This window comes from Zootoca vivipara, chromosome 3, assembly GCF_963506605.1.
Source record: "Zootoca vivipara chromosome 3, rZooViv1.1, whole genome shotgun sequence".
NCBI classification, from domain to species: Eukaryota; Metazoa; Chordata; class Lepidosauria; order Squamata; family Lacertidae; genus Zootoca; species Zootoca vivipara.
The window spans coordinates 54,623,911-54,640,227 of NC_083278.1; positions in this window are offsets into that span (position 1 = coordinate 54,623,911).

Genomic DNA, 16,317 nt, shown 5'->3' on the forward strand with positions numbered 1-16,317 from the left:
GTTATCCCTTTTTTAAAGGGATTTCCCCTTATGCTGAATAGGCTTCCTCGCGAGAAAAGGGAAAACTTGGCAGCTATGATCACATGTCTTCTCTGAAACATCCATCTTCTGCTATGTTCCCTCTCCAAACTTGAGTAGCTCCTTTTCAAGCTCAGTAAAATTCAACATCACTTTTCTATTTTTAGGTGGGGGGGGGGGGAACTAAGCTTTCTTTTCCAATGGTATTTCTCAACATTTTGCAGTAGGCTAACCCTCTGTAAACAACAAGAATGAATGAAAAATGCAAAATGACTCTGGTGTGTTTGCTTGTGAGAGGTGGTTGCATTGTTATTGTTGCATTGTTATTGTTGCATTGCATTGTTATTGTTGCTAGTGCTGTATAGATTTGATAGCTGTTCTTGCAACATGTGTAGCATGAACAGATTATGGATCATTCCTTCATTGCTAATTTATTGATTTGTGTTTGTCTCTGGTTAAGTTGCTTGTAAGTATAGCTGACGTACAGTAATGATTGGCTGAAAGACTGCAGTTAAAAAGAAAAGAGGTTTGCCTGACTGTGTGTTTCTATCACTCTCTTCATCTCAGGCTATCACACGGTGATTGAGTTACAGTTCAGTGAAAGAGGCTGTGGGAATGAATCTGCCAAACAGGAAACCATCTTAGCAGCAGCCTCTACAGGAGCTTCAGTGTCAAATACTGAAGTTCCCTATTCTATAAACTGAGAACAGGTACAAAATATTTTTTTAAAAACCAGTAGGAAACTGACTATAAAATCACCATTAAAAGGCAATGGAAATGCTAAAAGAGGGAAGAGAATCTAAAAGCAATTACACCTCATTGATTTGACAGTTTCTTCATTTCCGATAGAAATCAGTGGGATTTAAAAGAGGAAAACCTTGGCTTAATTGAGCCCACAGGCAGCTGAATTATATTCAAGTCAATTCGTGATCCATCATTAGTGAACACAGCAATTTATCCTCCATGAATTTATCTAATCCCTTTTTACAGCTGTCCACTGTCCAAGTTGTTGTTGTTGTTGTTTAGTCGTTTAGTCGTGTCCGACTCTTCGTGACCCCATGGACCATAGCACGCCAGGCACTCCTGTCTTGCACTGCCTCCCGCAATTTGGTCAAACTCATGTTCGTAGCTTCGAGAACACTGTCCAACCATCTTGTCCTCTGTCGTCCCCTTCTCCTAGTGCCCTCAATCTTTCCCAACATCAGGGTCTTTTCCAAGGATTCTTCTCTTCTCATGAGGTGGCCAAAGTATTGGAGCCTGAGCTTCACGATCTGTCCTTCCAGGGAGCACTCAGGGCTGATTTCCTTAAGAATGGATAGGTTTGATCTTCTTGCAGTCCATGGGACTCTCAAGAGTCTCCTCCAGCACCATAATTCAAAAGCATCAATTCTTCGGCGATCAGCCTTCTTTATGGTCCAGCTCTCACTTCCATACATCACTACTGGGAAAACCATAGCTTTAACTATACGGACCTTTGTCGGCAAGGTGATGTCTCTGCTTTTTAAGATGCTAGGTTTGTCATTGCTTTTCTCCCAAGAAGCAGGCGTCTTTTAATTTCGTGACTGCTGTCACCATCTGCAGTGATCAAGGAGCCCAAGAAAGTAAAATCTCTCACTGCCTCCATTTCTTCCCCTTCTATTTGCCAGGAGGTGATGGGACCAGTGGCCATGATCTTGGTTTTTTTGATGTTGAGCTTCAGACCATATTTTGCGCTCTCCTCTTTCACCCTCATTAAAAGGTTCTTTAATTCCTCCTCACTTTCTGCCATCAAGGTTGTGTCATCTGCATATCTGAGGTTGTTGATATTTCTTCCGGCAATCTTAATTCCGGCTTGGGATTCATCTAGTCCAGCCTTTCGCATGATGAATTCTGCATATAAGTTAAATAAGCAGGGAGACAATATACAACCTTGTCGTACTCCTTTCCCAATTTTGAACCACTCAGTTGTTCCATATCCAGTTCTAACTGTAGCTTCTTGTCCCACATAGAGATTTCTCAGGAGACAGATGAGGTGATCAGGCACTCCCATTTCTTTAAGAACTTGCCATAGTTTGCTGTGGTCGACACAGTCAAAGGCTTTTGCATAGTCAATGAAGCAGAAGTAGACGTTTTTCTGGAACTCTCTAGCTTTCTCCATAATCCAGCGCATGTTTGCTATTTGGTCTCTGGTTCCTCTGCCCTTTCGAAATCCAGCTTGCACTTCTGGGAGTTCTCGGTCCACATACTGCCTAAGCCTGCCTTGTAGAATTTTAAGCATAACCTTGCTAGCGTGTGAAATGAGCGCAATTGTGCGGTAGTTGGAGCATTCTTTGGCACTGCCCTTCTTTGGAATTGGGATGTAGACTGATCTTCTCCAATCCTCTGGCCATTGCTGAGTTTTCCAAACTTGCTGGCATATTGGGTGTAGCACCTTAACACCATCATCTTTTAAAATTTTAAATAGTTCAGCTGGAATATCATCACTTCCACTGGCCTTGTTATTAGCAGTGCTTTCTAAGGCCCATTTGACTTCACTCTCCAAGATGTCTGGCTCAAGGTCAGCAACCACACTACCTGGGGTGTACGAGACCTCCATATCTTTCTGGTATAATTCCTCTGTGTATTCTTGCCACCTGTTCTTGATGTCTTCTGCTTCTGTTAGGTCCTTACCACTTTTGTCCTTGATTATGGTAATCCTTGTACGAAATGTTCCTTTCATATCTCCAATTTTCTTGAACAGATCTCTGGTTTTCCCCATTCTATTGTTTTCCTCTATTTCTTTGCATTGCTCATTTAAGAAGACCCTCTTGTCTCTCCTTGCTGTTTTTTGGAAATCTGCATTCAGTTTCCTGTATCTTTCCCTATCTCCCTTGCATTTTGCTTGCCTCCTCTCCTCCGCTATTTGTAAGGCCTCGTTGGACAGCCATTTTGCTTTCTTGCATTTCCTTTTCCTTGGGATGGTTTTCGTTGCTGCCTCCTGTATAATGTTACGAGCCTCCATCCATAGTTCTTCAGGCACTCTGTCCACCAAATCTAAATCCTTAAACCTGTTCCTCACTTCCACTGTGTATTCATAAGGGATTTGATTCAGATTGTATCTTACTGGCCCAGTGGTTTTTCCTACTTTCTTCAGTTTAAGCTGGAATTTTGCTATAAGAAGCTGATGATCTGAGTTACAGTCAGCTCCAGGTCTTGTTTTTGCTGACTGTATAGAGCTTCTCCATCTTTGGCTGCAGAGAATATAATCAATCTGATTTCGATGCTGCCCATTTGGTGATATCCATGTGTAGAGTCGTCTCTTGTGTTGTTGTGTTGTGTTGTGCTGTCCAAGTTGGTGGCCATAATTACTTCTTGTGGTAACAAATTCTATAGCTTAACTATGCACAGTTTGAAGAAGTGCGGGCACACTACTTTGACATACTGAAGAGCTAATGGAAGAGATATACAGATCTTTTCTTTCTGGGCAGAAGTGGGTATGTGAACTCAGTTATCTGACTTCTCCTTGGTGTGCTGAGAATGCAAATGAATCTATTTGTTTATGTAGATTCTACTGAAGGATAAACAAGATGATTAAAAAGAGGCCTTCTCCAAGAGGTCATAAACTTGGGTGGAATGGGCAAGGCATTCCCTGAGGACCCAAGACATGTAGGCGTACAAAACAAAACAAAATTAGGCACCTAAAATTATGCCTGGAGGACCATAACAACTTCTGAAGCATTCATGTAATGTGTGAGTGGAAGGGCTGAAAGATGGTTTCTTGACCCTCCATGTCATAGAAATTAGTGGGTAGATAATTTTATTCTCTGTTCTTGGCTTTTTTTTTTTACTTTTGCCTGTGTTAAAAATTTGAGGAGAGCAAAAAAGTGGGAAGGAAGGAAGGAAAAAGTTTCAAATGCAGCCAGTTCCTTCCTGCACTCATTCTACAGCCTTCCGCAATGAAGGATAAATGAATGAAAGCTAAACTGTGCTCATACTTCTTTTTAAAAGGTTGATTGCCTTGATGAAGTTCTAGTTGCACTTAGAAAATACGTGAAATTAAGTTGTACAAAAATGTGGATGGTTATAAGAGGCACATCCCACTAAAAGCAATGTAGTATGAACAGATGACATGCCCTTCTGGATACTTCCAGATGCATATCTTATTAATTCCCACAAGAAATCTGGGTTGGAGTGGATGTCCAGGGAAGCCTACAACCAAATGTAGCAATCCTAAGCAGTAGGTACAGTTGTTAAAGTGGAAACTGCAAAATGACTCACCTTGACTTGAGCACTCAAAACCATGCAGCAACAGGTCAGCCGTGGTAGCCACAGCTAAGGCACTGCTTTTAAAAAATAACATTTGGTCTTCAACAAAGAAAAGTATATCCAAATATAGACAACGTATTTGCTTCTTGTTCCAACACCTGAGCCCCCAGCAACTGAAAAAGTGACTTCCTATGATCTCATTTGTTTCAGTTTAATGTGAACTAAAAGCTCCCTCTCACAATTTCTACTTTTCACCTACCCTGTGTTGCATTTGTGTGTCTCTCCTCTTCATGCTTACTCTTTCTCAACTTGAACTCTCCCACTGCTACCAAGAAGCTCCATTCATACCAGACTGACCATATGCCTGTAGCTTGCAGTAGCAGAAGTAAATGACAAGAGGTTGCATGTTTGGCCTAAAATAGCCCTTCACATGATGCTGCCTTTTGGAATGAGCCTTTAAAAACAAATAGAAGAATGAATGAATAAAACACCTCCTCCACATTTCCTGGTTTTTCTTAAACAAAGCACATTTGCGAGAATCTGCTTAGTGCTGTTGGTGCACATACTTTCAGAGGAAAATGTTCCTCTGCTTAACTTTGATGTAATGAAAAGAAAGACAGCGGCCACAGTGGGGGTGGATGGTTGGGTGAGGGGGGAGACCAGCAACAACTGTGGTGTAATCCTCCAGGGAGAATCATGAGTAAGATTCTTAAAGCTAATCTTTCCATATGTCCTCAGTCACAAGCAAACACAGTAAGACATAATTACAACCATTCCTGTTGAGCTATAAAGTCCTGGAAAATATTAATTCACCAAAACAAAAAACAAAAAAAGGCCTAGTAAATTGACAGTGGTTGTCTTTACTGGATTTCAGTTCGGGATTCTCTGTCAAGTGCTCCACCCTTTGTGTAGGAGATTGCTCATGCCCCAATAAACCAGTTGGTCTCAAAGGTGCCACCATGGCACATTTTGTCTTCTTGCTGTGAATGTACTGCCAGTTTATGCAATCAGCAGAAAAGTCACTTTTCTCAGGCTGGAGATACAGGAAGTATATTTCAAGAGTTTGATAGGGGCTCAGTTCACATATACAAGCCTGGTGGACAAAACCAGCACATAGGTTGGCAAACTACAGGTGGCCCCTTACAAACCCACTCCACCCCAATAGGAAATGCTTTTAAGAAAGACTAAAAAGAAGAAGAAGAAGGCAAAAGAGCACAGAGTTTCTCAAAAGGAGGCTAGGCTAGAATCCTCAGCTCTGACATTTAGTTTTCTGCTTGCAGGAAGTCTTGAGGTGGTAGAGTCCAAAGACATTTTGCCACCAATCAAGTGGGAAAGTCTTCCCTGTGGCTTCTCCTGCACATTATTTTTTTGGGGGGGGGGGGTATTTTATATACATTTATTTTCAACAACATAGCTGGATGAAACCCTAATGTCGCACCCTAATTTTCATAGAATAGGTTGATATTATGTACTTCTGTGTACCCAATCAGCCATCTAGAATGTATGTACCGTTTTAGTGCTTCATTAAGCAGTTTTGTGAACTCCAGATAGTGGGATTCAGGATCACAGATACTGAGTACAATTCCCAGTGCAGTTGCTTTGAGATAAAAATATGTGGCACAGCAATTTATGGCAACAGAGGTGGTAGGGAGTATGGAGAGGGGCAGCAAGGAACAGGAGACAAGAGTTGTGCAAAGGTCTGATCCTGAATGTTCCTGTGCACAATACACATGCCATGCTGGGGATGAAAACATTTGAGTCTCTGGGAAGATTTGTTTATTATTTTATTTATTAAATATACAACCTCTCTTTTCTCCAACAAGGCACCAAACAAGTGACAGAACAATAAAGCAATTCCAATGCAGATTAGACTGGAAAGATCTCAACTTAAAAGGATTTGTTGGAAGAGAAAGGTGTTCAGTAGGTACTGAAAGGACAATGGAGCCTGCCCAATATTCAAGGGGAGAAAATTCCAAAGGGTAGGTGCCACAAAACCCAAAGCCTAATTCCTATATTATATGAAACAAATTTCCTGATAGCATAGTAGGAGGCCCACACCTGCAAAACACAGTGATTGACGGGAACTATAAGGGGTGAGACAATCTTTCATGTATCCTGGTCTTGAGCTGTATAAGGCTTTAGACACCAAAATCAGGACTTTTAGCCTGATTGCTATTTATGGCAGCAGCATATGCAAATACTGGCCTAGTTATGGTGTTACTATGTATATATAAATAAACCATGGTTTAGCAAACCATGAATGGTAAATCAACAATAAGCCTTGCCTTCCACTCATGCTTTGTTTGGAGAGAAACAAAATTAGGACAGGGCTGGTCCAAGACATTTTACTGCCTGAAGCAAAGGACAAGATGACACACACACACACACACACACACACACACACACACACACACACAGTTCAAAAAGATTGTAGTTGCAAGCAGAGCAGTAGACATAGTGGGGACTGAGGAAATGGAATCCAAAGAAGAGAAGGTCAGTGACATCAAACCTTATAGATAGAGTCACATTACTTTGCACAATGTGAAAGTGACTGGAAATGATGTAATTCCTTCAGGTTAGTCTCAGAAGAATAGCAGAATATGGTGGTTTCATAGATGGTAGTTTTGTGTGACCAGGAGACATCATCTTGCTAAAGCAGCTCTCCTATGTCTCTCCCTACCACCCTGGTCTAATCTTCAGGGAACATTTTCATCTCCTGGCCTGTCACTTTCTGGTGACTCTCATTCAACTCCTCATACCCCAATCACATGCTTACTCAAAAGTAAGCCCCATTGTGTTTAATGGGGCTTACTTCCAGCTAAGCGTGCAGGGGGTTGCAACCTCAGTCTTACCAGTTCTACAACATCCAGCTTTACTTAATAAAACGTGGCGGGATTAAGATCAAACATTTCGTGGTCCTTCTGTACCATCCTGTTTCAAAGGGAAACAGAGAAGCGAAATGAAAGAGGCACTACTTTGACATCAGTCCTTGGCATGCAAGGGTACGCTTCGCTCTACAGTATATATATATATGAATATGACAGCATATTTTCAATTCTTCATAAAAAGCACAAAAGCAAAAACAGATGACAGAGAACCATCGTCACTGAGATACTACAAATAAGTAAACAAGCTCTGTACCGTTGCTATTTTCTTTTAATGAGAGCAGTGCTGGGAGGCCCTGGCGCCTCTTTGGTGCTCATAGCTAGGGCTTATAAGAGAGAAAGAGAGAGAGAGAAGGACAGGGAGGGAGGGTTCTCCCTTCCCCTTCCCAAGCCTAATTACATGGCAAGGCTGGCCCCCTCCTAGAGAAATCTAGTCCATGGTGGGGGTCTTGCCTTTGAAAATGCCTATGGTTGTCACCACGGCAAAATATGAAAACCCTTTATTATATGGAGCCTGGTATTAGGCTCTTAAGCAGTCTGCTGTCAGAAGAAGCATGGCAATTTTCCAGCGGCATATGTAGCTGCAATGACAAGACAGAAGGGCACACAGCCCCTTCCAGAATCAATAAATATTTCTCAATATTATTAATGTACTCTAAAACTTCATTAAAGGTGTTTAGCCCAAGAGTGACAGATCGGCATTGGTAGGAAATTGTTCAAGAGAAGAGGAGGGTCAATCTACATACACTTGTTCTTTTGGCCACCCCAACCCTCTACACTTTTGTCAGAGATTGCCCAGAACCAAATGGACATGGTGTCTGTATGATACACACACAGGGACAGGGCAAAATTGCCTAGTCTGGCATTCTGAAAGTTTAAGTTTTGGCTGTAGCAGGCTTGAAACTAAGTAAACACACAACACAACAACAACAACAACAACACTTTGTCAAGAGAAACATCAAAATTGTAATATGGAACAGTATTCGTCATATCCGCGCCCAGAGAATTTATTCCAGACCTGTTAACTTTCACTACTAACATTTTAGGATAGTCATGTGTTGATGAGTGGTTAGTTGTGTGTGAGCAAACCATGACGTTATGGGGAATGCTGAACACCAGATGCCTGCACAAGATGCTTAATGCAACAAATCATTTACAAAGCATTTGGAAAACAAACACAAAGCTCATTTTCGAAAACAAGAGCATGTTGCCTCCCGCACATGAGAAAGTGATCACAGCAGCCGCCGCCGCCTCCTCCACCACCACCCATGTCACTTACCACCACCACCAAGTTGGGATGACTGCAAACACACACAAGGGGGGTGGGGCGGGGGAACCAGCCTTGTGTTTTGTCATCGTATATTCTGTGGCTAGCAGGTGTAAACCAAGTTGTGGGTGGGTGGGGGGAATCTTTTCAAGCAGAAGCTTCTGTTACAGCATATCTTCAAATGTTGAGGTAGATATCCAACAATACAGAGATTGTCCACAAGAAATCATTTCGTATCAGTGCCGGCCACTACCAACGTTCACCACCACTACTCAGTTGACCAGATGTATGATAAATTGTCAACATAACAGAACTTCTACTGTAAAATATCTGCATACTAGCCCTGTTCAGGCATTCGTTTCCCTTGCATTTTAACAACTGGGGGGGAGGGGGCTGCTGCTGACAAGCTTTGCCCTCCTCCAGCACATCACAGTCCCATTTTCACAGCTGTCCACAGACTGAAGGGCGTTATTCTGAACCTCTACTCCTGCTTTAGAACCATGATTATGCAGCATTCTAAATCCCAAGGTGCAGGGAGGACGTCTCTATGAGTAGACAAGGTTGCCCATTTCAGCAGAACTCCCTTTGGCTAAATCTCTGACACACCAGAGGCGACAAGGCTTGCCAGCATATCCCTCATATGATTGTGGTCAAGCCTGAATTGGGAAGGTGGACAGGTAGATAGATGGACAGACTTTGCCTGAAGAGAGACCTTTCAATGACAACTGTAGTTCAAGCTTACTTTCTTAGGGCTACTACCGTAACTGTTAAAAGTACTTTTGGACAGACGTGTTTAGAAAATATTCTAAATAAGGAGTTGGATTCTAGTGTGTGTATGTATGTATGTATGTATGTATGTATGTATGTATGTATGTATGTATGGGACGTGGGTGGCGCTGTGGGTTAAACCACAGAGCCAAGGGCTTGCCGATCGGAAGGTCGGCGGTTCGAATCCCCGCAATGAGGTGAGCTCCCATTGCTCGGTCCCAGCTCCTAGCAGTTCAAAAGCACATCAAAGTGCAAGTAGATAATTAGGTACCACTACAGCGGGAAGGTAAACGGCATTTCTATGTGCTGCTCTGGAGCCAGAAGCGGCTTTGTCATGCTGGCAACATGACCTGGAAGCTGTACGCCGGCTCCCTTGGCCAATAATGTGAGATGGGCGCTGCAACCCCAGAGTCGGTCACGACTGGACCTAATGGTCAGGGGTCCCTTTACCTTTTTATGGATGCATATGTATGTATGTACATCAGGCATCCCCAAACTGCGGCCCTCCAGATGTTTTGGCCTACAACTCCCATGATCCCTAGCTAACAGGACCAGTGGTTGGGGAAGATGGGAATTGTAGTCCAAAACATCTGGAGGGCCGAAGTCTGGGGATGCCTGATGTACATGCTGCTATTCCTCAACCACTGCTTCTGTGCAATCTTTGTTAATATTGATGGAGCATGCATCGTTTACAGGCAAGCTCCCTTGACCAGAATGGGGACTGTGCTAAAGGGGTGCTTGGTGGGACTGTGTTTGTGGGCTGCAGGATTAAACCAGTATGTTTCACAAGACAGAAAGGGAAGACTGAAGAAAACCATACCCTTACCAGAGTCATATTTATTGGAGCTGGACTTTTGAAAATGCTCCACTTCAGTAAGAGGCACAGGGAAACAATTATCCAACTGCCTCATATTCAAAAGAAGAAAGGAGGAAAAGGCAAACATTAAGAACAGATTGTGTCTTCTTTTTGCCTCAAGAATGCACTGCTTCAAATATAAATATTTTTGGTCATATCATGGTTTGTGGCATTTCATCTGTAGTGTTTAAAGGGAGCTTATTTCAATATATATATATATATATATATATATATATATATATATATATATATATATACACATACACAAAGGTTAACTTCCTGTCCGTAAAATAAGAATTTTACATTAGTGGTATTAGGAACACCAAAGTTAACAAAGGAACCAGCCCCTCAAATATAGCAGGCTCTTGGGTTTTTGGAGACTAAAGCTTTACTGCCATAAACACAAAAGGGGCATTCATAAGATCATTTGAAGCCTGATCTGCAACCTGCAGAAAGCGAACAACTGAATGACGAAGCACAATGGACAGTGCCCCAGCTCAACATCACAACCTGTTGCACTGTGCCTTTGTCAGAAATTAATCCAAGATGTTGTGAGGCAGCTCTGCTGAACTCCTCATGGGCTGGGCAACAGCACCGGGAATAGATTCTACCATCATGACATAAGAATATAGGGAGAGACATGTTGCAGCAGATCCATCTAACCTAGTATTCTGTTCTTATGGAAGCAAATTCCATAGTTTAAATATGCAGTATATGAAGAACTGCTTCCCTTTGTTTGTCCCAAATCTCACACCCTTCAACTTCCTTGAATGACCCCAGGTTCTAGGATCATGAAAAAGGAGAAAAATATCTTCCTGCCTACTTTCTTCATGCTGTGTATAATTTTATAACCTAATAATAATAATAATAATAATTTATTATTTATACCCTACCCATCTGGCTGGGTTTCCCCAGCCACTCTGGGTGGCTTCCAACAGAAGTCCAACAGAGAGGACTGTCTCGTAGACCCGCAGATTGTCCAAGATTGTCAGCTTGCATCAAGGTTCAAGCGGCAGGACACTGGGTCCCAGAGCACGACACGGCTGGCACTCTCCGAAGCCACTCTCATAGCCAGAAATATCTGTTTGATAAAATAATTAGATTTGGACAATAAACAGACATAGTCTGGACCGAAGAAGACTCAGACTTCAAAGAGATTCTCATTATGGTGTTTGGATTACAAAGGTGATCAGTACATTCTTTTTTTCTTCTCAATACGTACAATTGTTTTTCTATGCCAAGCCTCATTAAGAATATATATATATATATATATATATATATATATATATATAAAGTACAGATGGACTCCTATTTATAATTGAGTATTCAGTTGTACAGCTTTACTTAGACTTGAAAGACTTGATAAAGATAAAAGAAGAAACAAGATGGCGCTTGTTAATATGACACAGCACAGAAAAATGAGAGTTCCTCCCTTTTTCAAGGGAAGTGAGAGATGCTTGCTGGCTGACTTTGTATTGATTTGAGACAATAACAGTATGCTTAACATCAAACGACAGGCTTGGACAACAGCCCAGATTGAAATAACTTAACAACATGGGAGTTGCTGCGTCATTAAACTCTAAACAATAGACTTGGACAACAGCCCTGATTGGAAGATTGGAATGAAGTTGGGAAAAGCTGCGCTAGCAATTAGACAGTTGGAAAAACTACAGTTACAAATAAAGCTGTATTTGATGGATGAAAGGACATATGATTTCTGACATGATTGAGAATCGCATAGCCAGGGACGGAGAACTTTAAAGCGTTAAGATCGGAAAGTGGAAAATACGAGAACAACAAAAAGAAGACAGGAACGAATATATTGGAGTTATACTTCAAGAGGTCCATACTATGGAGAGCCCGGAAAAATTAATAATGAATAATTTGGACTGTAATTTGGTTTTTTATTTTAGTTTATTGTTTTTAATTGGATTATGATTATGGGAAGTGAGAGCTGGACCATAAAGAAGGCTGATCGCCGAAGAATTGATGCTTTTGAATTGTGGTGCTGGAGGAGACTCTTGAGAGTCCCATGGACTGCAAGAAGATCAAACCTATCCATTCTTAAGGAAATCAGCCCTGAGTGCTCCCTGGAAGGACAGATCGTGAAGCTGAGGCTCCAATACTTTGGCCACCTCATGAGAAGAGAAGAATCCTTGGAAAAGACCCTGATGTTGGGAAAGAAGGGGACGTCAGAGGACAAGATGGTTGGACAGTGTTCTCGAAGCTACGAACATGAGTTTGACCAAACTGTGGGAGGCAGTGCAAGACAGGAGTGCCTGGCGTGCTATGGTCCATGGGGTCACGAAGAGTCGGACACGACTAAACGACTAAACAACAACATGATTATGGATATGTTAACTGGCTGTTTTTATTGGAAAATTAATAAAAATGATTAAAAATAAATAAATAAAAGTGAACAACATTCACAGGTACACTGATGCAAGCATGTGTATACCACATGTGTTTCCAATGTTTACAGTTGTGTTGCAACTGACATGCAGCATAACAAGGCAAGCTCGCTAGACTTGTCTTTCACAGGAAACTGCCACAGTAACATTGCTGACTACAAAATTCACCAGACATTTATAGGTAGCGTCTTTAAGCTGGATGAAGAGCTGATTTTATTTTCTTGTAAAGAACATTCTTCATAAGTATTCATCCACAGATAATCTGCTAGACTCACCCACACTGTTACTTTATCTGTACTGTATATTACCAGGAAAAAACAACATAGGAGCATGACACAGGAAAAGCACTCCTCATGCACCTTCAGTAATGTATAGACCAGGCCCAAGGAAGGAAAAAATAGAGTGATGTAAGCTTAAAGGTTTATAAGAGTTATAGCAGCTTCAGATATAAAGCACTACTGTACCTTCCCTTCACTCTGCTTCTATTTGCACTTTGCCTTCCAACACACCAATCTTTTAAGACTGTTTAAACATTCTGGATTCAAACCAGTTCTAAATGTGTTTGACTTCACAGCTCCTTTGAAAGGCTGCAGATCTCCTGTTAACAATTCTCACTACATTCACAAACAAAAGTACAGTAGAGCTTGCCAGGATTGTAAGAGATGCCATGACAATTGAACAGGTTTCAGTGATGTTTACCTTTCTCAGGAAGTACAGATGACGTTTTGGAATATAAAATGTACTTTCTCTGTAATATGAAGTGTCTTTATTCCAGATTTGTCCCTTTTCTTTGCTCATCAAGCTTTTTACTTATTTCTGAAAGCTATAATGATCCCACTCAAATTCCATTTTTCCTCATCTGTGCCCTTCTCATATTTCCCCTGTCTCTTCTCTTCCCTGGAATTGAAGAAAGGATGGCCAAATATGGTGGCCAGATCAAACATGCTTCTTGTCTATGGACTTCATCATACAATTTCAGGCAACGTATTAAGGGTAGTATGGCATTTTTAAAACAAACAAATCGTCAAATCCAAAGAGACTGACACAAGATAACTAGTTGAATTTTGTTTGTAGGGGTGAGTCAGATCCTATAGCCCAGATTATAGAAAGATATCCACGGTTGTCCAACTCATCCAATGCCCCTTAAAAGAGCTTTCTGTTAAATCAATGGAGGTTTCAACTTTCTGCTAGAAGATGGTTAACCTGTGAGGAGTTTGAGGGGAAAGAGACACATAAGAAGTAATGAAAAAGTTCCCAAATTGTACAGTAAGCAAGGACTGCAGGCTTTCTCTGAAAATCCCAAAAGGGGGGGGGATTTGAGGTGGTTTAAAAATTATTAAGGAGTTGGGGCCTGAATAGCCATTTTGGAAGACTGGACTGCAACAATTCTTTCAATGCAGTGATTATTCCTACCACTTTACAGTGAAGAAGTTAGGCCTCCCCTTAGAAACACAGAAGAAACTGTTCATGAAAATGTTAACTTTGTTGAAAATGCATGAAAAAGCCATTGTTCTTATGGGCCATAACTAAGTGCCTCTTAACAATGTCACTACAGTATTGCTCATTTTCAGCTTCTGATGTTGACAAGGCCATGGTGACCTAGGGTCATCTGCTGAGTACACACCGGTCATGCATGTTCAAGCAAGATGCCTACAGGCTGTTTTGAATAATTCAGGTTTTCCTATCATTTTCCCCCCTTCACGGTGCTTTTCTCATTCCACTGAGCCTCACAGGCACAAGCCATCTCCTGAGTCACAATTGATAATCTACATCAGGGTTTCCCTGAGATTAGAAAATTGCTACTGGAGTCCCCAGGCCAAATCTTACTCCCCGAAATGTACAAACCCCCATGATAGTTGCATTACCAGATGCAACAGTGCTCAGTGTTTTTAAGTGCTTAGTGTTTTTAAGTGTCAGGTGTAACTTCAGCCTGAACACAGCAGAGTTTGCGCAGGTTTTTCCAGAAGCTTCTGGCGGTAACTTAAATGACTAGACATCTGGACGCAGAATAAACTATATACAGGATTTATTAAAAGAAAAGAAAATCCAGAGTTTCTATGTACAACTTTAGAACTCAAAAACAAAGTAAAATAAATCCTTTCCTCTCTGTCTCTCTCACTCACTCACTCACAACTGATACAGCACCTCTCCTCCTACACTGACTACACTCACCACACCACGTCCTGTGCTAGCTTTCACTGATAACAGGTCTCTGTGCTGATCATCAACCAATGAGAGCACAGTTACTATGGCGGAAGTAGACCTTGGCTTTCTGCCCAGTGTTAATTGCTTGTCCTTGAGTTGATTGTGTGAAGAAGCAATCTGGTGGTTTCTCATGCTACCAATTTTGCAAAACCTGAACAACATATGGAAGGAGGAACTATGTGAGCACAAATCCAGTGTCCTGATGTGGATCTTGTGGATCATCATTCTTATATTCTGTCAAATGTACTTTTTAAATGTTTCTTTTCTTCATAGGCTTAAGGGGAAATGTTGTTAGACTCAGATGGCAAAAATAGACTAGATTTATGTTTGTGAGATCTTCAGTTGCATCAGATCCCAGCAGAGGAAAGGAGCGGTGATGCAGACACTGCCTCCCCTCCTCTCTGCCACTTCCACCCCCAAGTCAGGCCTGACCCAGGAGTGCAGCAGCGACCAGCTGGTGCCTGCACCCTCCTCCTCCCTCTCGGCCAACCCAGGGGCAGCCCTAAGGAGAAGGAAATGCAGCCGCCGCTGCCCCAGCCCCAAACGCTGAATTGGGTGCGGCTTCCCTCAATGAAGGAACCTGTCATGGGGGTGCCTGGTTGCACCCCCTTCAAAAAGAATGCACCCAGGGCTAAGGTCCCCCCAGCACACACACCCCACTACACCACTGGTTTAATTTCACCACTGAAGGCGCACTCTTCCATTGTCTCCCGAGACAGAGGCCAGCCTTTCTTGTAAACAAGTTATACTATATAAACCGGGACAGTATTTTTTGAGGATAATAAATGACAAATAGTTCGCTCATCCTATGAAACTAGTTACTACACTATCTTTTGTAAAGGTGAGGAGCTGTGGAAGTTCCACTGAAAGGCAGTATACAAATCTTTTAAATAAATAAGCTTACCCATGATTACCCAAATGAAAGTGAGGGATGATATATCAGAAGTATAATATGCTACATATGGGTTGTACATTTGGCACACAGTATTTTATGTTGCTCCAGATGCAATGTGTTCATTTAATTGGTTACATACAGCTCAATACAATTAAACTATTTACAGTGGAACCTCGGTTTACGAACACCTCGGTTTACGAATTTTCGTTTTACGAGCGCTGCGGACCCATCTGGAACGGATTAATCCACTTTCCATTACTTTCAATGGGAAAGTTCACTTCAGTTTATGAACGCTTCAGTTTATGAACAGACTTCCAGAACCAATTGTGTTCATAAACCGAGGTACCACTGTACTGTAATACGTAAGCATTAAATCGGAGGGATATTCTGAGATCACCCTATATGCCCCCAAGGCCTGTGTAAAAGGATGCCTCTTGACCTGACATCAAAATGAGTACAAGTCTGATGTCAGGTCAAGATGCACCTTTTATTCAGGCCTTGGGGGCTGTAGGATGATATTAGACTCTTTCAGGTGGTTCGCAGTTTAGTGGAACCACCTGCAACGATTTTGCAAAGTTTTTTGCAGATAAAGTCGCTCAGATTCGGGAAGAGGTAGACTCCACCGTGGGCGCAGGGCCGGGGCGGGGGAGTGCCGGAGGTCTGTCTAGTCCAGTTGCGTGGGATCAATTCCAATCTGTTAACTCCGAGGATGTGGGCAGGCTGCTTGGACAAGTGAAACCAACCACCTGTCTCCTTGATCCTTGCTCATCCTGGCTTATAAAAGCTAG